Here is a 26180-nt window from a genome sequence, read left to right as displayed (position 1 = left end):
ACTAGGTATTTACCCAAAGAATGCAAGAATACAGATTTAACAGGATACATGCACTTCGATATTTACAGCAGCATTATCAATAACAGCCAAACAATGGAAAGGGCCCCAAATGTCCATGGACTGATGAATGGATAAAGAAGAGGTGGTATACATATATAAAATGGAATATTACTCAGCCATGAAAAAGAATAAAATCTTGTCATTTGCAATGACATAGATGGGGCTAGTATGTATTATGCAAAGCAAAATAAATCATCCAGACAAAGATAAATACCATATGACTTCACACATATGTGGAACTTAAGAAATAAAACAGATGAACATGGGGGAAAAGGGGAGAGGCAAAACATAAAACAGACTATTAACTATAGAGAAAAAATGAGTGTTGTTGGAAGGGAGGTGGGGGGAAAGGGATAACTGGGTGATGGGTATTAAGGAGGTCACTTGTGATGAGCACTTGGTGTTATATATAAGTGATGAATCACTGAATTCTCCTGAAACCAGTATTACACTATCTGTTCACTAACTGGAAACAACAATCCAATAGGCCTTTCTTCCATATTACTCTTGTGCCACCTCTTAGCATCAGTTGGCACAGATTACTTATTCCCTTCTTGAAATATACCCTAGCTTGATTTCTATGACACAATAGTCTCCCATTTCCTCTGATTTTTCTGCCATCTACTTTGTGGATTCAATTTTTCTATCTACGAAATTCTGGGATTCATTATGAATAATAGTACACCATTCTCTCTCTCTTTCCGTATTCTACCTCCTGTAGGCAGATATCTTATATTTCTTCTATGTGCTTCTCTGATTTATGCCACCACCAATCTAGGTATCTCCTAATGCTCCCCATTCCAGTTAATGAGATCAATATGTTCCCAGGTGGAACACTTCCAGTGCATAACATACTTTCTAGTCCACAGCAGGCACTTGATACATATTTTTGAAAGAATAAATGAATGAACACACAGACCAATGAGATACTGGCACATTTATCCAGGATAATAACTTTTTAATACTATGCTATATTTTGTATTTATTTAAGATGATAAAACTGAGGCCTAGAAAGATGAAATTATTTTACAGAATCCTATAACTGACAGAGGGAAATGGACTCCAAACAACGTTTTTCTGCCTGCAAACCTACGGTCTTCCTACAGTATTATGTTGCCTGTTCTTGACAGACTCCGAAAGAAACCAGACTGCAGGAGGAACAGAGAGGAAAAAGAAATATGAAAATTAATTTTGCAATGTAGTATATGCAGTAAACAAAGGAGAAGAAAGTGGAATTGTGAATTTGAGTCACTGGGAAAAGATTGGCACCATGAAAAGAAAGGAGGTATAATGAATTGAGTTTTTGACAGAATAAGTTTAAACTGCTGAGAATTTATGTAAGATTTCCAGAAGTTATTTGGAAGAATGACTCTAGATGTATATCCTAAAAGTGATCACTGGAACCTAAATATAGGGTAAGAATGCCAGCAAAGGGAATATTAAACTGGGGGAAAAAATCACCTGTCTGAGAATTTTTCTTTGTGATGCTTCTGGCTTCTTTGAATATGTTGGCTAAAATGTAGTCACCCTGCCTGGTTTGTCATGAAGTCTAGTACTAGCCATTTTATGGAAAACTTTGATCACTTCTGACCTCAATAGCCTCACGAATCTCCTTTGACTGTGTTTTTTCCGGATGTAATTATCCTATTCTCCTCATTATCTATATGGGAAGAGAATTTCTTCTCTGTAGTGTCAGATCATTCTCTCTTACATGTTCAGCTATGATCGTTACATACAGATATGTTCATTTTATATGATTCTTCTGGGTTTTTGAAGTAAATATTCAGTCTAATAAAGCTGGATTATTGAGATGCATATTATCCCCACGTGACATATACAGTAGTCATTCTCACGATTTTTTCAACTTTTACCCATATGCAGATGCAGAAATTGTGCTTGTTGGGGCTGCTGGGTGGCTCAGTCGTTAAGCGTCTGCCTTTGGCTCAGGGCATGATCCCAGAGTCCTGGGATCGAGCCCCGAATCGGGCTCCCTACTCTGCTGGGAGCCTGCTTCTTCCTCTCCCACTCCCCCTGCTTGTGTTCCCTCTCTCGCTGGCTGTCTCTCTCTCTGTCAAATGAACAAATAAAATCTTTGAAAAAAAAAAAAAGAAATTGTCCTTGAATGCCATTAAGTTTTAACAGTCCTGCTGCTGCAAAACTGTAACACAGACTGTTAGAATAGAGGGTAGATAATGTCTGGATTCATTCGTGAGCATTGCTGTCGAAAGATTAAGAAAATCATGTGGTCATGTTGAATTCACAGGAAGACCCTCTAGATTTGAAATTCCTGGACAACTGGGAACATGTCATGTTCATTTTTGTATCTTCAACAATTAGGCCATTTTCTGGCACATAGAAGGCACTGAACATTTTTGGTGATCTGAAATGAACTGAGATAGTCAACCATTTTATGTATCACTAAGACATCAACATAATTCAAAGTTCAATTTCTACCAAAATAGGGAACCAGTTATCTATTGCCTTAACTGATCCATGATTTAAAACTCAAAATGTTTTGGCTACAATTTTTAAAGGCCACGGAACAAAATGTTTGTTATCAGCATTGGTAAAGTTAAATCACGGTGTCAGTATTTCCTTTGAATAACATAATTAAAAAGCTAAACAAAGCACACAAAAAACCAGCATGGATAACCCACTTCAAACAGTTGCAAAACTGGAGGGAATCTCTTGCTGTTGAACAGAGCACCACGTAATCTGTCACGATTGTTGTAGTAATTGTGTCTGCCTTTAGGAAAAATCCAAAGCAGAACTGGGTATTATACTACCTCAGCGTGATCTCTGCAGGCAAATATATCACCATGTGGCAGAGTGCCATGCTGAAACAAACTGCCCTGCGCAAGTCTGAAAAATGATAACTTTTAATCCCTGTATGATGTATGGCGGTATAACACTTAAACTGTTTTCCATTCCCTGGTTTTTAAAGCAATTATACTGTAGGCTGCAGGGCACATTGTTAGACGCATTTTTCTGTCCTCAAAACTTTCCTTTCCCTATTGAGTATTTTTCCAACACAAACATTTCCTAAATTGCTATGGAAACTGAGTATGAAGAACAGAAGTTGTAAAAGCAACTAGAAAGTCCAGGGTTTGAACCAAAGCAAGAAATACTAGCTCAATCTGGAATTCAGTTGTGAAGAAATCACCCTCTCTCCTATTCACCTATGTACTCCCCTAATGATAATAATGATAATACTTGCATGTTATTTTAATGTATCTTAAAAAACTTGAATTTTAAAATTATTTAGTAGATCATTGACATTTATGAGGGATATGTACAAATTAGGAATTCTCAAATCCCTTAGTAAAAGAATTTCCTCATAAAGTAAATTACAATTTAAAAGTATTTGTGGATTCCCATTAAGTGTTTAATTATTAGAAAAAGAAAGTCACTTATAAATATATTTAAATGCATTCCACTTGAGTCATCTTTCTACAGAGTGCTGTTTTCCTTGTGCTTCTCTTTAAAAAATGGACAAAAATAGTATGAAAGTTAAAGTGTTCATGCCAATGAGTAGAGAAAAACCAACCTTTATTGTAGTATAGAAGGGAGGTGCCTGCTCTATGGTGAAAGTTAAAAGAAAATCTTGTTCCCTCTCTAGCCCCTCCAAATCTGTACTGCAGCAGAAGTGAAATTTAAGTACATGCCATGGACCTTCAAGTCTATTATAAGTTGACATGGGAAAATTCCTGCTCCAGAGGAAAGCTTGAATTGAATGAGGTCATCAATTTGAAAGTAGGAAAGTAGGTGAATATGTTAACCCTTGATCTCCACTGGTAGGTCCATTTGTAAAGCCATGCATGCCTCCTTCAGTCTCCTTCAATTTCTATGGCTCTGTTTATAAGCACCCTTCATTATTCACTCTTTACTCATTCACTCAAAACAAATTGTTGAGAATGTCTAAATGTTCTATACCGGGTGAACCAGAGTGGGGTAAAGAGGCATTCAATACCTAAGTCCAAAAAATACATTTTGAAGATTGTGTATGTTCTCTGAATGAAACCCATGGTAACAGAATGATAAAAAGGGAAATATTTAGACTGGGTGCTTTGGAAAAGCTTCTGACTAATGTAAGTGTAGAAATATTCCTGTTAATAGCCTATAAGTAGCTACTTTCGTCAGAATACAAACATGTTTTCTCTAAATGCCAAGTTGGGACATTTTACTTTCAATGACTGTCCAACTTTTTACTTTAGTTGCCATGCTAGCCATTTCCTTTTTTTTTTTTAGTTCTTAGGCTGCACCAGGGCCAAGTTCTTAAGCCACTCTAGGGCTAATCCTAAATTTTTAGGATTATCAATTATATACAGATTGCTACTTTGCTCAACAGAATAAAGCATTAAATATATTACACCTTCTACAACCACATATTCCTCCCCTCATCCCTCAACAGCTGCCTAAAATCCAAGATCGACATTGTTAGCGTATTGCCCATAAGATTTCAGAGATAAGATTTATCTTAGATATTACCTGCCCAAGTCCGTAAGTTTTCAAACCGTGAAGGATAGTCAAGCAGGACTGTGGGCTCCTGTCACTTTTCATCTGATTAAAATCTGACTAGTAATTTCTGGTAAGATTTTGTTGAAAAAAAAATTCTGGGTTCTATAAAAGCATAAAATCACTAATTTACCTCAGTATATCACTATTTGCTTAAATAAATTAAGAAACTGAAATGAAGACTCTGAGTCCTATAGCATGAGTGGTTGCTCCTACCACTTGCCCACTGATTTTCACTTAGCCAATGTTAAGTTACTATTTGTAGTCAGCACATTAAAAAAAAAAAAAATGACCCATACGAAAATGACAGAGGCAGGAAATAAAAAAGTTGTGTCTAAAATTGGATTCCTTTTCCTTGGAGGCTAACATTTTTTACTTTGTGCTGTCTCTCAGAATTGTCCCTGAATAAAATGCTTCCAATGAGGCACAATCTCATTGGATATTCAAGGAAAAAACACGTATAGAAAAGCATTATGAAGTCAAATATACTTCTATTATCAGCCCGAAGCCAGAACTAAAGAGAACAAAAAGACAGTGGAGCTCTATGCAGCTTGATGTGCTTTTACTTTTCCCAAGGACTCAAACTAATTAAGAGTGCTCAGCACATGTCAGAAACTTAAAAAAAAGAGTAAAAGGTCTAGTTAGAATGTTGGAGCCTAGAAATCTTAGGCGAATGCCTCAGACTGACACCAGAAATACTGCTGGGCAATTCAAGAGAAGACAGCCTATTGACCAAAGTCGATAAAATCGCCAAGCTTGTGACAGTTTAGCAAAGGTAACGAATTTACCTTTGATAACCTCTAACAGCTATTTGTTCTGTTAAAATCAGGAAATGATAATAGAAGGAGACATGGTCATTGCTACTTAGACCTGAGACCATAGGAGACTTCGAATCTGTTTCTGGTCAGTGGTTTGTCACAGGATGGGGGAAGTCAAATATCAAAAAATGAGATGGATTTTTAATAAGCTTATCAGAATTTTAAAAATTGAATTGAACAATAGGATTCAGACCAGTTTGAATACATATTTTTTCTAATGATGCTTTTATTTTTAAAAATATTTTCAATACATTTTATGTTTATTTTCATTGCTCATATATTATAAAAACTGATAACTGCTATCTTAATTGCAAAGCAAAAATTTCCTTTATTCCTCATTCCTGCTATACTCTAGCTATGGTCCTGTTGCTTTTCTCAGTGCAATTCTTAAGCTATCTGAACATCAATTTCCAAAATCCCAAATCCTCTTCAACATTTCTTCACTGCAATATAACTTTCCTCCCTTACATAAATATTTAAAATCTTGTAGCCTTGCCTTCAAGCTTTATTCTTCAACTATTGTGCAGCATTTTATCGCTTTTTCTGTCTCGAAGTTGTTTGCTCCTGTGCCTTTTATTACACGGCTCTAGAATGTTCTTTTTACCTCTCTTGCATATTTCACTAGATCCTTAGCACCTTCCAGTCCTCATATATAGGTACTCCAGAATAATCAATTCTGCTTACTGCTTGAATTTGAAAATCTCAGATAAATTCTATCATCCAGGATATCTATCATCTTTTTAAGCCTCAATTTTTTCAACAATGGAATAAGTATAAAAATAATAGCTGGTTATAATCAAATAATTTTTGGAATCAAATGGGTAATATATGTAAAATTAAATATAAATTTGAATAATTTATAAAGATATGTTAATCAATGGCTAACCAATTAGAATCACATTGACAAAGGAGTGACTGTGATGCAAACTGGCCAGTCAGAGAGTTTGGTGGGACTTTTCTCCTGAGCTGTCAGGGAAGACACTCTTTTTTCTGTGATTGATAAACTGGGAGATATGGTCTAATTAAGTCCACCATATGAAGAAAGGCTGTTTGAGAAGGAGAGAGACAGAGCCCAATGATATTGCTTGAGTTCCTGAACCTAATCATACCCTTGGAGGAGCCAACTATTTTTTCCTTATGCCTGTTTATCTTTTTTTTTTAAGAGTTTATTTATTTATTTATTTGACAGAGAGAGACAGAGAGTACAGCAGGAGGCGTGGCAGGCTCTCCGCTGAGCAGAGAGCCTGATGTGGGGCTTGATCCCAGGACCCTGGGATCATGACCTGAGCTAAAGGCAGATGCTTAACCAACTGAGCCACCCAGGTGCCCCTACCTTTTATTTTAAGCTATCAAATGACTGTTAATTCCATATTTTCCCTCTTGTTCAAATCATAGGGGATATGAGAATTCACTCTTACTAGGATAGAAGATAATCTATTTGCATAAATATATTTATATTATTCATTAAAAAGTGCCAGAAGGCTATAAAAAATCATACAATCATAAAGTCTTCTCTAATTAAACTGAACTCGAGAGCTCAAATATCCCCAAGTCCCTACCTTCTTGTTTGCTTACACTTATATATCCATCTCAAATGCCATCCCTCTTCCTAACACTTTTTACCCTCTGTTGAAATATTACTAAACACACCACACACACAGCAAATGTCATTTCACTTTTAAAAATCCTGTCTTACCACTGTAAAACTGTACATCCTCTCTGCCTTCCCTCTTTTATGGTAGCCCTCTACTTTGGTTATCTAGATGCCTTTTAAATAACTCTTACTAAAGTATAGGCTCTTTGAGGGCAGGGATTTTGTGGTCACCTTTGTAGCTCCTACAATACCCACAAAATATAGATAGTTGATACTCTGTTATTATTGGTTTGATTGAGTTAAATCATGTTCTTAAGGAAATGGAAAGAAGATTTTGATCTTTAAAACATTTAAAATTCCCTATAGTTATCCACATGAAAACAATGGGGCCAATCAAAAGATTAGTGTGTGGGTTAGAAGGTGAGTATCAGATTGTTAATTGAATTGAATATGCAATAAATTGAGAGCGTCTCTTGGAAAAAAACTACCTGCTCTTCCTAAATAATTTATTTGCTTTTTAAAGATAGTCTCTCCTTAGTATGATTATCTAAACCTAATATGCCTTCTGCAATAACCTTTAATTTTTCCCAAATCTTATATTGACATTAGGAGAACATTGGTACTGCAAACCTTTTTCAACGTATTTGGGACATCCCTGAAATTATTAGATGGACATAAGAGTTCTCCTTAAAGTTAAAGCATTAAGTAATCCTTCAATAATTCATAGCTTGGCATAATTTAATAAGAAAACTCCAGTTGAACCAGACCAGAAGCATTTAGTTTTCTATCCAATGCATGGGATTTCTAGAGTGCTCCTCTTCTACCCAAAATAACTTCATGCTACAATAAAGTAAAGCCTAGCATGACTCTTTACATTCCTCTCTCACATCATGTAGTTTTTACTCTTTATTGGTCCCAGGATTGCAATACAGAAACATTATTTATGTATCTTTTTTCATATACATTTTTAACTACCATCACCATTTATTCTATTACTAAGGTATTACAGTCATTAAGAGAATTAATTTTAAGATTCATACAGACTTGGGATCAAATGGAGACTAGTACCTACTAGTTTTCTGATATACTGCCCATTAGTTTACTTCGCCACTCCGAGTTTGATTTCTTACCTATAAAATGGGTTAATATGATGATATTTAGGACAAAGTACGGACTATTACATATCAGTTTAAAATTACATTGTAAATAACAAGATAAATATCTGGCAATGAATTTGCCATGAAGCTATGTAGAAATACTTAATTTTAGAATGTTTGAGCTGTGCACTTGGTTGGCTCAGTCAGTTTAGCATGAGCCTCAATCTCAGGATTGTCAGTTCAAGCTCCACATTGGGCGCAGAGCCTACAAAAAATAATAATAATAATGAAAGTAAATAAAATGTTGTAGCTAACCTGAAAAACATAAACTTTGTTGAAAAGTCCTGCTTGTCCTTTATAACAGAAGTAATAGGATAGTAAGCAGAGAATATCTGTGGCATGGATTTATGTACTGTTCATTTTTTTTAAGCTTTACTAAGCAATAACTGACAAATAAAACTGTACTTGCAGTGTCAAGGTGATGTTTTAATGTGCATGTACATTGTGAAAGGATTCCCATAATTGAGTTAATTAATATATCCATCATTTCACATATTTATCTTTTCTTTTTTGTTTTTAGGTGAGAACACTTAAATTCTATTCTGTTAGCATATTTCAACTATATGATACAGTGTTTTCTATAGTGGTTGTACCAGTTTACATTCCCACCAAGAGCGAAAAAGTGGTTCCATTTTCTTCACATCCTCACCGGCATTTGTTATCTCTTATTTTATTTTATTTTTTTTTTTTGATAATAGACATCCTAACAGGTGTGAGGTGATATCTCACTGTGGTTTTGATTTGCATTTCCCTGATCATTAGTGATGGTGAGCACCTATTCATAAACCTGTTGATCGTTCATATGATTTCCTTGGAAAAATGTTTATTCAGGTCCTTTGCCCATTTTAATTTCTTTTAAGATTTATTTATTCATTTTTAGACAGAGAAGGGGGGCAGAGAGAGAGGGAGAGAGAGAATCTCAAACAAACTCCCCACTGAGCATGGAGCCTGATGTGGGGTTTGAACTCACAACCTTGAGATCATGACCTGAGCCAAAATCAAGAGTTGGATGATTAATCTACTGAGCCACCCAGGAGCTCCTCCTCTCCCCATTTTTAAATTGGGCTTTTTTTGATATGAGTACTGCACAAGCTCTTTCCAGGGAGATACTGGTGATTTGTACAAGGCTCCTTTGAGAAGCCCAGGTGCATTCTTCGGGTTTCCAAATCTCTGGGGAAAATTGCAGTCAGCTCCTAGATGTATGCTAAATTAGAAGCTTGACCTTCAGGGGCGCCTGGGTGGCACAGCGGTTGGGCGTCTGACTTCGGCTCAGGGCGTGATCCCGGCGTTGTGGGATGGAGCCCCACGTCAGGCTCTTCCGCTGTGGGCCTGCTTCTTCCTCTCCCACTCCCCCTGCTTGTGTTCCCTCTCTCGCTGGCTGTCTCTGTCTCTGTTGAATAAATAAATAAAATCTTAAAAAAAAAAAAAAGAAGCTTGACCTTCAGGCAGCAGCTTTTAAAGTATGCAGATGGCCTCTTTCAGAGCAAGACTGGAAGATGGGCATTTTTTATTTATTTAAGTGAATTTATTTATTTATTTATTTATCTATTTATTTATTTATTTAATTTATTTTGCCTGCTTCCTCTGCATTGAGCTCTGGAGGAATAGCCATGGTAAATCCTTAGTAGTCCATTACGAATTCTTTCAGGGCACCTCGGTGGCTCTATGGGTTAAGCAACTGTCTTTGATTTTGGCTCAGGTCATGATCTTGGGGTCCTGGGATCGAGCCCCGTGTTGAGCTCCTCTGTGCTCAGGGTTTGCTTGTCTCTCTCCCTCTGCTTCTCCTTCCACTCTTTCTTTCTCTCTCAAATAAAAAAATTAAGATCTTTTAAAAAAATTCTTGGTTAGCTGTATTCTCTGGTCTCATGGACAAAAGCCCCATTGACTTTCAGAGCTAGGTTTTTGGGCACCTTTCCTTCAGGCGGAGTCTTAAAAGTTGGGGTGCTAGATGTGGTGTTCCAACTCTTCACTCCTCAGGGAGAAGCTGTAAGTTAAGTGTTCTGTTCAGATTGCATGGCACTATGCTGCTGGTGAGGTTTACTGTGAGAGGGTGTCTCAGCCTTTCCTGCCCATTTTGATGTGGGTGATGTGGGTATTTTCTCATTTGCCTAATGTATAGGAGTTGCTTAGCTAGTTTCTGAATTTCTTGCAAAGGGAATTTCTCTGAATGTCAATGTAGATTGGTTGTGTCTATTGGAGGAGGTGAGTTCAGAAGGTTCCTACATTCCAATCTTGGATTAGACAAGTAGGCAGTTTTTTATGGGATTAATTCTCCCCAATGTAATAAGAGTGACATCTGAAGATACAAAATATTCAATAACTGGGACCATCCCAAAGAATCTTGGTGGGAATTAAGACTATCACTTTCTATTCAGTAGTTTAAACTATTATCATTAGTTGGAGACCATTTCGGAAAAAAAAATTTTTTTTCTAAGCTTATATTAAAGAATATCACAGGGCCATCCTCAGATAGCGTGCCAACAATTTTGTTTCTAGTTGCAGAAAAAGGATGAATAATGACTGGGCTGAACCCAATATTCAAAGAGAAAGAACAAAAATCCAAGATGGAGAGTACTGAAATTATATTTGACATTTAGGTCACACTCACACATTTGGGAAAGAGCAAGTTGAGATGACTCTGAAAGCTTAACTGAAAGATAAGGATACAAATAAAACTGTTTACCAGATTCATGGGATAAAGGGCAGGAGAGGCTCTGGGTGGGGATTAGCTGGACTTGCTATAATAAGCAGAATTTGTATAAGTGTGTCGAGAGGGCTTATATAAGCATTATTAATAATAAAAAAGAAGTTGGTTAGAACAAGTGAGGTTTGGTTTATAGCAAATTAGATTTGTAAGAAAGTTTACTATTTTCAGAAGATAATGAAAAAGGACATACTACAGCAATAAAATATCATTACCTATAGCTAATATCCTGGGGTCTTTACCCTACAGTATACAGAATAAGGGGAGATAAAGTTTTAGAAGTCCAACAATGTATTATGTGGTAACTGTTTGCATTAATCTACATATATTCTTGACACAAAAATATCACATGCTGATATATCAGGTTTTATGCATAGTTTTTAGTTGTTTGAATACAGAAAAACAAAATGTAGTTGTAGCATGTTCAATAGCATATCCTGACTGAATTAGGCCACTGGGAATGGAGATGGAAGGAAAGAAAAAGGGAGAAAAGAGAGGAAGCTGGCAGTAATATAGCCACTTACAGTAGGATTAGGTACTATTCATTACCAAACCATTAGTATCACAGCCTATGGCATATAAAAACTATTGGCCTTCTAATGAATGCTGAAAGCTCCCCTCATATATATGAGGGGAGCTTTCAGCATATATATATATATATATATATATATATATATATATATATATATATATATATATATATATGTTATATATGTAATTATATATAATATTTTTATATATTATATATAAATTATATATATATAATATTTTTGAAGTTAATTTATGTTGACATCTTTTAATTCTGGTGTTTTGCAAATGATTTCATGGGATATTAAATAGGAAAACCATAATTAATGCTTGAGCAAACTGAAGAGTAAATATCTCTCAGCTGCAATGCTTCCACAGGGGAATGGGTCAACTTTATTGTTTTCATGGGGTTCATCAGTGGTTCAGTGTTTAAATCAAACAAGGTACGTATTTTTCCTCAACTATAGTTGGGTGTCAGTTACTATGGTTGAATGGAGTAGATTTGAGAATGCATTCTACACACCCTCAGAAGCAATTTCTTACACTGATGATTGATTATACAATGCAGATATAGTTGAATGTTCATATTTGCCTCATATTTAAGAGGGGAAAATTATTCTTAAACTGACTTGTTTTGAAACATTTTTGATATTAGCAAAAATCAAAAGTTCAATTAAAAGTAGAGAAACTCAGCTAAGAAATCTCAAATTTCTTCTAATGTAGTTCTTGGGTTCTTGAAGAACCTTGGATTCTTGAGATTAGGCTAGCCATTTTAGCCCACCTAATTTTATTCTGTCTAAATTTATATTATCCAAGTGCCTTCTAGTTCTGATCAGTGTAGCTTTATATAGAATATATATGAATGTAGCAAGATCCCTCTCCTGTTTCTTTTGCCCTATCATAGACACAGGGGCCCTTCCTCCATAGCTTCACATAAATTCTCTATCCCTTTCTCTCTCTCTGTGATTGTAAAACCACGTACTTGTGTCTGATCATGAATTTATTCTCTTCTTGCTTTTTTTAAGAGTTTATTTATTTATTTGACAGAGAGAGAGACAGCCAGTGAGAGAGGGAACACAAGCGGGAGGCGTGGGAGAGGGAGAAGCAGGCTTCCCACTGAGCAGGGAGCATGACACAGGGCTCCATCCCAGGACCCTGGGATCACGCCCTGAGCCGAAGGCAGACGCTTAATGACTGAGCCACCCCCGACCCCTCTCTTTTCGCTTCTTAAAATTCCAATACATACCTTTTCTAATCTGACCGACAAACTACTTTTTCTTTAATCTTTGATCGCTTTCCTGTCCAGTTCTCTCACACACGTAATTTAGACACATTTTAATTATTTTTAATTATTAATAATTTTTAAAATCTTAGAACAATTTTAAATTCACGGCAAAATAGAGGGGAAAGTACAGACATTTTCCAAATACTTTCTGCTCTCGTACATTCACACCCTCCCCAATTATCAGTATCCCGCACCAGAATGAAACATTTGTTACAACTGATCAAATTACATAGAGGTATTATCACCTGAAGCCAAGAGTTTACATTAGGGTTCACTGCTAGTGTTGTATTTGGACAAATGTTAAGGTATCATCCAGAGTATTTTCACTACCCTGAAAATCCTATTCATCCTTGTCCCTGCTTCCTCAACTCCTGGAAACTACTGATCTTTTTACTGTCTCCACATTTTTGCCTTCTCCATAATGTTATGTAATTTGAATCTATAGTATGCAGACTTTTCAGATTGCTTCTTCTACTTAGTAATATGCCTTTATTCTTTTATTCATATCTTTTTATGGCTTGATAGCTCATTTATTTTTAATGATGAATAATCTTCAATTTTCTGAACGTAACATGGTTTACTTGTCTATTCACCTACTGACTGACATCTGGGTTTCTTCCAAGTTTGGGCAATTATGAATAAAGCAGCTATAAACATCATATGCAGGTTTTTGTGTGGACGTAAGTTTTCAGTTTCTTTGGATAAACACCACCGAGTACAATTTCTGGATGGTATGGTAAGAGCATATTTTGTTTTCTTAAGAAACTGTCCAACTGTCATCCTAAGTGGCTGTACCATTTTGTAATTCCATCAGTAGTAAATGAGAGTTCCTGTTGTCCCATTATCTTTGTCAGCGTCTGGTGTTGTCAGTGTTCCAGATCTTGGCCATTCTAATAGGTGTGTAGTGGTAACTTGCCATCTATACATCTTCTTTGGCGAGGTGTCTGTGAAGTTCTGTACCCCATTTTTTAACTGAGCTGTTTGTATTCCTATTGTTGAGTTTTGTATATTTTGGATAACAGCCTTTTATCTGACATGTCTTTTGCAAGTATTTTCTCCTAGTCTGTGGCTTCTCTTCTCACTCTCTTGATACTGTCTTTCACAGAGCAGAAGTTTTTAATTTTAATGAAGTCCAGCTTACCAATTATTTCCTCCATGGATCAGGATTTGGTGTTGTATCTGAAGAGTCATCACCATACCCAAGGTCATTTAAGTTTTCTCTTATGTTATCTTTTAGGGTTTTAAAGTTTTGCATCTTGCATGTAATTCTGTGATCCATTCTGAGTTACATTTTGTGAATAATGTAGGGTCTGTGTCCAGATTCATTTTTTTTAAGTGGTTGTCCAGTTTTTCCAGCACAATTTATTGAAAAGACTATCTTATTTCCATTGTATTGCCTTAGCTCCTTTGTCAAAGATCAGTTGACTATATTTATGGCAATCTATTTATGGGCTCTTTATTCTGTTCCACTGATTTCTTTTTTCTATTATTTCACCAACACCACACTGTTTTGATTATTGTAACTTTAAGAGTTAAAATTAGGTAGTGTCAGTCCTCCAACTTGGTTCTTCTCCTTCAATATTATTTTGGTTATTCTGAGTCTTCTGCCTCTCCATATAAAATGTAGAATCAGTTTGTTAATCTCTACAAGATAACTTACTAGGATTTTATTGGGATTGCATTGAATCTATGAACCAAGTTGAAAAGAACTGATATTTTGACAAAATTGAATCTTCCTATTCCTAGCCATGAACAGGGAATATCTTTCCATTTATTAAGTTCTTTTTTAATTTCTTTTATTAGCATTTTATGGTTTCTGCATATAGATCTTGTGCATATTTTGCTAGATTTATAGTTAAGTATTTCAATTTTTGGGGTGTTAATATAAAGATATTGTGTTTTTAATTGCAAATCTGCTTGTTCATTGATGATATATAGTAAAGCAGTTGACTTTTTTTATATTAACCTTGCATACCACAACCCAGCTAAAGCCTCTTATTAGTTCTTATTTTTATATTATTCCGTGTATATTTATATATATTTATAAAAAGGTATATACAATATTTACATATTTATACAATATTTATATATTACAATATTTATATACAGTATTTATATATTACAGTATTTATTAAGAGAGATTAGTTTTACCTCTTCTTGGAAATCATCTAAATGTAATAATTTAATATGCACTTTTAGGGGCTTTTATTAGCATAATGCTCATGAGATTAATCATAGTTTCATGTTTTCATAATCCATTTCTACTACTGAGTAGTATTCAATTGTATGAATGTATTTATTTATTCACTTATTAATGGACATTTGGGTTGTTACCAGTTTTGGGTTATTAGGAAAGCAACTATAAATATTTCTCTACGCATCTTTTTGTAGACATATGTTTTCATTTGAGTAAATATCTACAAGCAGAATTACTGTCATTTTAAGCAAAGCCAAAAAATTATCCAAAATGCTCTACCCTTATTCTTCTCCTTCCAGTAATGTATGAGAAATCCAGTGGTTCCACATCCTTGCCAGAATTCGATACTGTCAGTCTTTTTTATTTTACTCACTTTAGAGGGTATCTGACTCTCTCTCTAGCTCTTCCTTATCTTTTTCTACATCATCCTCCTAGTGACTATTTCCGTTCATTCTACTTCTGAAATATATCTCTAATACTCTATAGTTATCCCAAGTGTGTCTTTGCTAACTTTAACTTTTTTAAGGCAATAATATTATTATTTCTTTGGTAGTGTGATTCTTTAACCTCCACACAAAAACTAGCAGAATGCTAGACATCATCAGAGGTTAAATGTATATTAAATTCTTAAATCACAGAATATTTGAGATACAGGAGGCATTTTCTTGGCGAATGCTTTGCTTTACAGGTACTGTAAAGTATTCAGACTGTACTTTTATAATGCAATGCTCAAATTACACAATGGCTGAGTTCAGATGAGAAAACAAATCTTTAGCTTGTGATCCAGAACAATGTACACTGTACCAAGCTGCTTCTCTTGATAGATTGACAAGTAAGTTGTTTTTAACTCTGATGCTTTTAAGAGTCAAAAAGTTAAGGGAATGAAGATTAGAGAGGCGCTAAATAATGACATATCCTCAGGAATGTTTCCTACCCTGTGGTATCCACTGTATATTCCTAACTTGGTGCTCATGACAACTTTTCCATCCTGGGAAACAATCTCAAAGTTGGATTTTTTTCCTGATAAACAACTTTTTTTTTTTTTTAATTTGGAATGACATAAGGAAAAAAAGGGACTGCTTTGGGTTTTTCGGAAGCCATAATATTTTAGTTAATATATGAACACTATATTTAAGAGTTTTTAAAGAGATTCTTTACTATATTTATTATTGTATTTTTTATTGTAATAGGACTGAAAAAAAAAAGAAAGTATAACTCACTCCTTGGAAATTGTGGTAAACACTAGATAAGCTTGTGATGTGAAGCACATCTTGTAATCTACAGGTCTTTCCAAGTTCTACAAGTACTCAAAAAATCTAGACAAATCAGATGTGGACCAACTCTATGTGGATTTCAGAGTCTTAAATCACCAGATCAACATATGTTGCTATTCATAGCTTTTCTAGCTGCAATTCATATCTTTTCACATATGATAAATGACACATATTATGCACAAAAGAAAATTTCAAATATCTACTTTTAAAATTGGGAGTTACAGTATTTTCTTATATTTCTATGAATCTTCTTTCCTTTAACTATAATTATTATGAAGAATTCAGAGTATGCCAGAAATTATGGCAATGTTCATCAGAGGCCTGGAATATGGGTAAAAAGTTGTTTGTTGCCATGCTTTGTTCTTTGAAAATCTATTAACTATTGCCTTGATTTAACTGTCCCATAAATCTTAGAGAAGATATTTTGTAAATATATTTTTATAATTAGTGTATAAAGATGTGTCTTAAAATTTAGCAGACTATTTCATGACAACTAAACTCAGATACATAACTCTTTTTTCCCCTGAATTATAGAGTAGGATATGGCTATTTTTAAACACTGACAGTAGTTTCACTGCTTTGCCTGTTGATGTCTCTGATGCAGTGAACATAGAATCTTGCAGGATTGTCACTGATTCTTTTTTTTTTTTTTTTAAGATTTTTTTAATTTATTTGACAGAGATAGAGACAGCCAGCGAGAGAGGGAACACAAGCAGGGGAGTGGGAGAGGAAGAAGCAGGCTCATAGCAGAGGAGCCTGATGTGGGGCTCGATCCCAGAACGCCGGGATCACGCCCTGAGCTGAAGGCAGACGCTTAACCGCTGTGCCACCCAGGCGCCCCTGGATTGTCACTGATTCTTGTAAGTGTTGACCCTTCCCAATAAAACAAAGGTATTACAGACTATTGTGTTGATAACATATTTTTACATTTAGATCCCTTGAAATTTTATTGAAGTCCTTTCTAGGAGATTCTGGAAGGCTGAAATATACTTACATCACATTATGCTGAAAGTTCCATGGTAAAGGTAACGGTTTTATCCATTACATAAAATATTTCCTCATTCTGCCAACTGACCTATACAAAAGCATATGACAAGATATTGCTTGGTTTCCACTAAACCACCTGCTGTGGCATTGGACTCCTTGGGACTTACAATACTGTGCTGGAGTCATAAAGGCAAGATATGTTTTGAGGTTGGGAACCAAAGGCCAAATGCTTATAACATCCTTTATGTACAATTGTAGAATAATATCAAAACTTCAAGGTGAATTTTTTTTTTGCTGATACTGAAGATCAGAATTTTTGGAAAACAAAATAAACACAGAGAAAGAAACCAGCAAATTTATTTCTTTGCCAATGGCTTGACAGCTAAGGTTATAACAGGATGTTGGTGTGTTTGTAGCATTGTAATTGCATATCTGGGATTCTCTTTTGTTTCTTACTGTATTTTTCCCAATATCTGGAAGTAAAAAAATTACAGGATTTAATGTTCAGTTTTTATTCATACCAGGTATCCCAGAGGAATCATGGGTAATCTTGCCCTTGTAACCACTGGTTTATGCTACTTCTCTGTATTAGTGAAAAAGATAGATGTTATAAACAGTAATTTATTATTTTAAATCCTACAAACAATTATTATGTTATTTTATATAACTATATTATTAAAAATGACTATATGCTCAGTTTGTCACAAAATAATAGTATTTAGTCTGAAGTATACTTTTATATTGAGGCTTCAGAGACCTAGGATAGACATGGGTGATTTATTTCTTGTGTTTTACAACTAATTACTAATGTGGATTTTTAACAACCTATAGGTGGAAAATACTTACACTTATAACCTGTGAGAAGTGTTTTCCAAGATATCTGGGAAAAAACAAACAAACCGGTTAAATTATGATTGTCATATATGTGTAGTGAAAAACTATTTTAAAATAAAAGCCATTGAGAGATTTCATAGGTGCATTTTAAAAATGTTTTACTGAGGTTTAGCATACATAATGTGTACGAACACTAAGTGTACAATCAATGTTTTATGCATAGACACCTATATGACATCAAAGGTACACAAATACTACAACTTTAGCCCCTTGTTATATAATGATAACAATAAAAATCTGGCTCTTTTCTAGCAGGAGAAATGGATTAGCTAAGCAAATTTATTATTTATATTATTATTAATTTAATTATTATATTATTGCTTTGGGGGGGTAGCTAGAGGCCAAGCATGATGGTCCGTTTTCTGTTCGTCTTGGTTAGGCCACAGTACCCAGTTATTCACTGCAACACTAATCTACGTGTTCCCCTGAAGGTATTTTGTAGATATGATTAATATGTACAGTAAACTGCCTTTAAATAAAGGAGAATACTCTTAATAATCTGGCTGGGGCTCATCCAATCAGTTGTTTGGCCTGGAGAGAAGAACTGAGGTTATCCTGAGGAAAAAATCCAGCCTGTGAACTGCAGCACCACGGAATGAAATGAAGGATTTTTGAGGAGCTACATTTATATCAAATTATTAAAGGTGATGTCTTAGCTCCACAAGAACTTTAGTCTCAGATGTTCTTGATACTGCAGTGGGGTCTTCTTTGACCCTGAGCTCTCCTGATTTCCTTCACTTTGCTGGTTACTCTCTCTCATTCCACCGCATGCCCACTCTCCTCTATGTGCACTTAAGTGGTGGATTTGACGAGTAAATCTTAAACCCTCTTCTCCTCTCTGTACTCTCCTCCCAGGCAACTTATCCATGATTGTGTGTGCAATTGTAACCATATGCTAATGATTTCTTGCCTTTTCCGCCCAAATCCCTTTTCTGAAATGTAAGCTACACAAAGGTAAGTCTCTATCTGACATCTTGGTTTTAATGTCTTTAAGTTGCCTGACAGTTGACAAACTCAAAACCCAAACTCAACCTTTTTCACTAATGCTTCCTCAAAGCACAGCTGCGGGTCCTTCATTGCCCAGGAACCTTTTGAAATTACAGCAAATACATATGTGCCAATGAAAGAGTAGTGTTGAGGAATAATATTTAGTCAGGAGAGTTAGCAATAACCACCTTTAGCCACTCCTTCCTCAGCACATCTGTGTTGTGAGACCAATCCTTTCACTCTAAAAACCAGCTTAATCAGCTTTGTCGCAAGCATTGCAATGCTTCTATTTCTGAGTCCTCGAATATGCCCTCAAAAGCACAAATAATTTAATTTTGTGTATAGTTATACACAATACAGGTGGTAACAGAGATCCGAATAATGAACCTATTTTAATTAATTCTAACAGTTCTTGAAATAGGTAATGTTACCCCCATTTTGTAGCTAGCATAATGCAGGCGCAGGGAGAGAAAGTATTTCCTCCAAGATCATAGAAGCTAGCAGTAAAGTTATTATTTAGATATAAATGTATCTGATTCAAAAGTCCATGAGCTTTCAACTTCACGAATCCAGGAATTGACATTCCCTCTGCTAATCTACAGTTTAAGACTTACATATTCAAGAATGGCTTAGCTAATAGCAAGTTCCGAAAAACTGAATCTAGTGTTCACTTACATACTCCTAGTGATTGTAATTTTATATAACTTCTCAAGTAACATAAAATGGCATTGAGATGTAGATTTATTTTAGCAAAAATATTGTATTCCAGTATAACAACTCTCCCAGGCTATCTTTTTAACTCAGAGTAATGTGTGTGTCCACACACTTGACTGTATGTGTTTAATATGTCACAATTTCTTTCTGTTTCACTATTTTATTTTGTGTACTTAAGATTTCACAACTGATTTGTACTTTTACCCACAGTATTTTAAATAAGGTTCTAAATTAGCTCATGTGAAAATGTTATTAACTGACTATTAACTAGCTCTTCCAGATCATGACTCAATAAAATATCCTGTGGAGAAGAAATGAGAATAATACTTTTTATTTTTTCTTGCATAACAATTGAAACCTACTCAATAAGATTTTTTAATAAAAAGGAGACATTTTCCTCTCACAGTTTCAAAATTACAAACACCTCAATTCTTATTATAAAATAAAAACTGCCATTATGTCTCTCAGGATACTGCCATTTGCAATGAGCAATATTTGAATACTTTTGATTTTGAAAATGAGGGTTTTTTTCCCTCAGTCCATATGGTGTAAGTGTTTCCTGACATCTATTTACATCTTTATAGAACTGGATTATTACCAATTACTTTACAGACTCTACTTTCAGTTGTCAATTGTCCTGGCCTCCTCTTTCACTTCTGAAAAGCTCTACGTAGCAGACCCTTGCAAAGTGTGACCCAGCCAAATGTGTCCCCTACCCCAACTCCCATCACCTAGTACCTGCTCTCAATTCCATTTATTTTAGTGTCCTACTCCCACATTATCTCTGATTCTTCCAAAACAGTTTTTAAAAGAAGAAATGAAAACACAGGTAAATGGACCAGTACAGACCAGAAAAAACAAAGAGATCCCAGGTGTATGTATAAGAGAATGAAAACATAATCTGTGGTCAAAACATTTATGTCTTTTAGGGTGCCAAGGTGGCTCAGTCAGTTAAGCGTCGGACTCTTGGTTTTGGCACAGGTCAGGATCTCAGGGTTGTAAGATCCAGCCCCATGTTGGGCTCCTCGCTCAGCAGAGAGTCTACTGGAGATTCTCTCTCTCCTTCTCCCTCTGTCCCCACCCCCATGCTCTGGTGTGCCCTCTGTCTCTCTCAAAATAAATAAATAAAATCTTTAAAAAAATGTTTATGTCTCTTTATGAAATAGATTTAAATTTTACTAGCTTTTTAATATGTTACTTTGGCTTAAAGAGGAAATAATTTTTCTTTTTTTCATTTTTAAGCTGCTAAAATTTCAAAAAGAATTATAAAATGTAGAATTATACTCATTTTAATGACTGAATTAGATTATGATCAAAACAGGACATGAAAAAATATTTTAATTTTTTTTATTAGATAATAAGAATGGTCAGTGTTAAGAAGCCTATACACAGTTTTCTCAACTAAAATTAAGTTATATACACTCAGGCTTTTTTTTAATTTCTCTCTCTTTTTTTCTTTCTCAAAGCTTTTATTATTTTTCTTTTTTAATGCTTTTACTTTTTTTGTACTTCTCTTATTCTGTTAACTCTGTTACTGAAAATATACGTGTATCTATTATATTTTAAATTTTCTGATTAAAAGCAGCAAAATTTCTACATAGATTGCATCAGTGATTGAAAGATTCTTTAGATGTTACATAATTTGGTGTCTTTCTTTCTAATTTGTAAATATATACAGTCAATCGGGGTCACGATACTTTTCTATAGAACTCACTCTCTTCAAACATTGTTAAAATGCCCTTCTAGAAAATGGCATACTCAGGATACCACATCATTTACCTTCATTAAAAATACTTTTCCATGTGTGATATAAAAAATGAACAAGTGTTACAATAAATAAAAGATATAATTCTTGGAATATTCTATATGGAGTAGGTCTTTTGGTCTTCTCACTTAACTTCAGAATTGATTTAGCTTGAATTACTCACATTCTATATCTCTTTGGTGTGGGTAATTTGGAAAGTTTCACCATTTTAATAATTGAGTGTCTGTCAATTCAATTAGCCATGTGGGACTGTGGATCAACCATTTAGACCACACTCCAATTGAACATGCTAAGATCCTTTTGTATGTGTTCAATTCTTAAAGCTCTCTGAGTCCCATCACTGTGCTGTGCTTTATAGCCTGAATAATAGCAACACTGCTTACTTCCTTCGGGGAAGGTGTTTTAGTGGCTGTAAAATGCTGCCTTGTTTTTAAATGCATAATTATAGGTTTTGCATTTGCCTGAAGATTTTAATAATTTAAAAGATGCTTTTCTAGTAATCAAAATGAAATAATTTTTCCTGATAATTACCTCAGTCAACTTTTAAAGAGTCAATGATGAACATATTCATGCTGTGAGATATAAAAAGGTGATTAAACAGAATTTAGCATTGAATATATTTTCTCTCTGCCATTTATTGAAATCGCTATTTAAATTTAGTGCCGGTGAGAAATTGGTATTTCTGTAATGGAACATAATTAATAGCATCTTTTTCATTTCAGGAAAAATAAAGTTTATGCAAGTTTTTTATTTTCATCACTGATGATTGTTAACGTGGGGGAGCACCAAGCAGGCATGTGCAGAAGTGTTCCCTGAGTCCAGAGAATCAACTCACTTCAAAGACTACTTCGGGGCAGCTTCATAGACTGGACATCATCTCTAAAGAGACAGAACTATCTCTGGCTTAATTTGAGGATAGTTCAAGATAAGGAAAACTTAAAATTATGAGCAGAGCAAAGTCCCATGATAGTTAATACATAGGAATACATTAAAGAGAACTTGATTTTAGTCTTAGCCTTCAAACTTGGGTTAAGGCACAGGGCTAGTTTCCATTCCTTTAATGAAGATAAAAGCAAGGTTTGCGGAAATCTCTTCAACCTACAGATTGGTATTGGGATATTTTTAGGTAAGAAGTAAGAGAAAGTACAGAAGAGGAAGTAAGAAAGTATATAGTCCATTGGTTCTTTAAACTAAGTTGATGAGAAGGACTGTAACCAGAAACAGGATTGGGTAAAGGGTGGTGGTGGTGGTAAATACGACAATGAAATAATGTAAAGTTTGAGGTGTGTGCCTTGAGCAACTGGGTCCAGGGTCTTGTAAAAATACACAGGATATCACTTTAGAGCTCAGTGGTCATGACTAAACAATCAGATCTCAAACACTTAAATCTGGGTTGTTTAATTCTGAGTTTGATTTGGACACACTGGATGTTGTTATAAGAATATGGAGAAGAAAATGTTAGGGGATCAAGACAAGGAATGAGAGTCTTCTCCACAATGCTATAACAATGTCTAATGAGTCTCAGGTCTCCTCTATCTCTCAAACAAACTTAAAATTAAATAGTGTTCCAAGATTTTCTTTTTCACATAATGAAGTTTCTCAAATATGTCCTTCTTCTGGGAATTATTCTGCTTACCCATGAAACTGGTTAATTCTGCTTTATAAAATAGAATGTTAATGAGCACTGATTCCCTCCTCTAATGGACAAGTTTCTAGAACCCAAGACTTCAACTTCAACATCAGCTAACTGGCAACAATTAGGAAGAATTAAGTAGAGAAATCAAGGAGAATTATTACAACTTTGGAAAAAATAATCTAAGTGTACATTCTTTTCATGGAGGACAGTGGCAATGTCTTATAACTCAAGGAATTTGGAAGTGGAAGCATTTTTTAAACAGTCTTATAATCTCATAGATGAGGAAATTTAGGTTAAAATATGATTTTTTCATATTCTTATACAATCAATATTCACTTTAAAATATTTATGTAAAGCTAATTATGTGTCAGTACTGTAATAGAAGTTAATGTACAATGATAATAAAAAAGTCATATGCTATATTCAAGTTTATAATATGGCACCAATACTAGTTTCTTACTTTGGCAATGTACTAGTTATTTGAGATGTTACTACTGAGGGAAGGTGCGTGAAGGGTACAGGGGAACTCTGTATCATGTTCCAACTGCTTGTGAAACAACAAACAATTTCGAAATTGAAAAAGTAATTTAAACCAACAAAAACAGACAAGGTAGCTTGTCCTCACCAATGTCATGGCATACAAAATGAGACAGGAATTAAGTAAACACAACAATCTCAACTGTAACAAGTGCTACGAGGCAAGACACTAAAACATAGCCTTGGAGATTTATACCAGTTATATAACCAGGGAATCCTTCTTTCTGGAAGTCTAGATGCTGACTAAGTGAAAATTAACTGTGAATGGGTTGGGGGGAGCGTAGCAGGCAGGTGGGACAGTCATGCCAAGACTCCGATGTGAGAGATCTTGGCAAATATTTGAAGCTTAAAGAAGTCCTGTTCATCCCGAGTACACAGCAAAGTGGGGAAGGATGCTTGGGGTGGCTAGGGTACTAGATAATGCAGTACTTGCGTAGTATGATACAGAGTATTAATTTTGTCCTGGTAGCAATGAGATTCATATGAAAGCCTCTGAGATGGTTTACATATTATAGGACAATTGATTACCCTTAGGAAAATACATGTACTCTTTTTTCTTAGGGAAATAGACATGTCTGCATGGCACAACAATCTTTTCTCAATTCAGATATACAATGACTTACTTATTAGAGCATATAAGGATAGCTCACAATCTCAATGTTAATCTCGATTTGAACATTCATTTTTTTTAAAAGATTTTATTTATTTATTCGACAGACAGAGAGACAGCCAGTGAGAGAGGGAACACAAGCAGGGGGAGTGGGAGAAGAAGAAGCAGGCTCATAGCGGAGGAGCCTGATGTGGGGTTCGATCCCATAACACCGGGATCACGCCCTGAGCCGAAGGCAGATGCTTAACAAGACTGCGCCACCCAGGCGCCCCTGAACATTCATTTTTAAAAACTTTTTATCCAAACATACCACAAATACATACACAAATCATAAAAGTGTAGCCCCAATTGTCACAGTGACCACTCTCATGTAGCCACCACCCAGGTGAAGAATTAGAGCATCAAGAACACTCCAGGAGCCCCTCTCATGCCATAGGGCACCTGCCCTTCTCCCAGAAGATGGCTGCTATGCTGACTTCCATTCTGAAGTCTAACTTTTGCTTGTTTGAATTTACATAAGTGGCTTTATCATGTATTCCTTTGCATTTGCCTTCTTTCCCTCACTACTGTGCTTGTGATTCATCCGTGTTTTTGCATGTAGCAGTAGTTTGTTCTTTCCATTATTTGTGGGAATATTTACTCATTTTTCAGTTCTATTCTTGATGGAAATTTGTGTTGTTTCTATCCACTTACTTTTAAGCATAGGGTATGATGGTTTGGGTCATTATTTTAGTGTAGCAGGTTCATTTGTGAAATTTATATACGTATTATATAAATATAATTATATATATAAGCCACAATATATATATATATATTAAATTATATATATATATATAAGCCACAATACATAAATACAATGAATTATTAATAACATAATTTAACAACAGAGTCGAACTATGCTAAGAATACTGGAGAAAAATAGAAATTACGGAATTTCTTCTTGATGAAAAAGTTTGAAATGAGTGGAAACAAAATTTATAGGTTGGGAGACAGGCATTGAATTAACAATGTTCAAATCAAACATTTAATTTTACATCTTGGTGACTCATATACTTATGTTAGACATCTCTTAATTGTTATTTCTTGCAGGAAATGGGGAACTAAAACCTGTAATTATATGCTTTACAGGTAATATTAGGTTTCAAAAAATTTCTAAAAGCTTCCTTAATTTTTTTCAAGATACCCTGCTGTGTTTACCTATTTGCTCTACTATCCATTTATATACTTCATCTTTGATATGCATTGTAGAGAAAAAATGTCTTCAAGAACAGCTCCCTTGTGGGTTTCTCTTACAGAGGACAGACTTAGAAGAGAGAAGATAATGGGATAAGCTACCACTGTCACCACCGGAGTTGGTCTGAGAGCACATATGGTACTTATCCTCTCCTTCCTCTACTATCCATTCTAAATTCTTATCAAACTCGGCTATCATCTTGGCATTTCTTGATGGCTTACCTGGAGATGTGACCCAAAATGCCATTCCTACAGAGTCTGAGACCTCAGTAATATTAAACTTTGTAGCCTAGGGTTTCTTCATGTATTGACCCACAGTTACCATGTTGCAAAGGATTACCAAAAAGCTCTCCAGTGGATCACCAGCAATCCACACAAACTCCTCCCTGATCTCATTGTGTAAGAGTAGCCCTAGCTTTTCTGCTGATCAGGGCTAACTAACCCTGCAAGACAGTGATCCCTAACACAAAAGATCCAAATTATCTGGAGGCGTCCATACATTATAGCTCAGTGGTATATTTGCTAGTATAGTCCTTCAAGTATCAGGACTTACAATCATTCAGAGCCCAAGGTTAGAAGATGGGGTACAATATTGTTTTTGAGTTCTCTCTTGGCAAGGAGATTAGGGAAGTTTCAGAGGTTTCCACTTGACCATCTCTACCATGATAAATATTAACCCACAGGT

The sequence above is a fragment of the Ursus arctos genome, unplaced genomic scaffold (assembly GCF_023065955.2).
Source record: "Ursus arctos isolate Adak ecotype North America unplaced genomic scaffold, UrsArc2.0 scaffold_29, whole genome shotgun sequence".
NCBI classification, from domain to species: domain Eukaryota; kingdom Metazoa; phylum Chordata; class Mammalia; order Carnivora; family Ursidae; genus Ursus; species Ursus arctos.
The sequence above is the reverse complement of the archived record's forward strand: the minus strand, read 5'-3'. Positions refer to the sequence as shown.